The following is a 1,137-nucleotide window of genomic DNA, read 5'->3' as shown; positions in this document are numbered from 1 at the left end:
TTTTATTTAGATAAAAAATTCTTTATTTAATAACTATTTATTTATAATCTATTATAAAGAAAACTCAAGATAGTTTCATAATCATCCTTAAATATTTGATTTTACTCTATGTTATCATGTATATAAGACTTTTTTTTCTCTAAATGACATAATCTTCTATCTTTACATTATATCATAAAATTATTTTTATTGTATTTTTATCTTTTCATAATAATCTATTTTTATATAATATCATAACAAATTTTTTAATATTATTTTTCTTTAATAGTTATAATTGAATTACAAATTTTATTTCATTCTCTCATATCAAATTTATTGCTTCCCATTCTTCAGTATAAATCCATGTTTAACCTCAATTTTTCATATTCTCTTACTCTTTATTTTTATGTAGGTTATACTATTATTTTTAATATTAATGTTAATTCTTTTTAATAGGTATAAATTTAATTAAAATCTAATCCCTTCTCTCCTTTTATAATCATCACTCATTCTTATATTTATTATATAAATCAACATTTTTTTCATACACTTTTTTATCTTCTCTTACATAACCTTATACCTTTTTCTCGTTTTCCCTCTAATCTCCAATGTTGCTAATTTTTTGCATAATTAAAATTTGATTGATGACTATATTTTTTATTTTTATTTTTTTAATTTGCTAAACATGTGTACTAATAAGTAATTGCATCATTATATTCATTAGTTTTTTTATTTTTTGTGTAGTTGTATTTAATAGTTATATAGAGATTTTGTTGTCTATATATCACTTTTTTTTAATAATTTATATTTTTTAATATTATTTAAGTTGTAATAATATTATTGAAAATATATGTTACCATGAAAGATAAAATTAAAAAATTGAATGTCATTTTTAATTATTAAAACATTAATAATAGTCATACTTATATTTTAAGTAATAGTTTTATCATTGTACAATAATTTTAAGTATAACTTAAAAGAATAAAAAAATAATAAACAAAAATAACTATTTAAAAAATAAAAAATAATTATATGAAGTCAAGTGAATAAATTTTAATTGAATATTTTTATTATTTATAGTCTAATTTATGTATAACTTATTGATTTTATAATTATTAAATTTTGAATTAATTTTTATATTTTTAAATTGTCATTTAT

The sequence above is a fragment of the Arachis duranensis genome, chromosome 8 (genome assembly GCF_000817695.3).
Source record: "Arachis duranensis cultivar V14167 chromosome 8, aradu.V14167.gnm2.J7QH, whole genome shotgun sequence".
Taxonomy (NCBI): Eukaryota; Viridiplantae; Streptophyta; class Magnoliopsida; order Fabales; family Fabaceae; genus Arachis; species Arachis duranensis.
The sequence above is the reverse complement of the archived record's forward strand: the minus strand, read 5'-3'. Positions refer to the sequence as shown.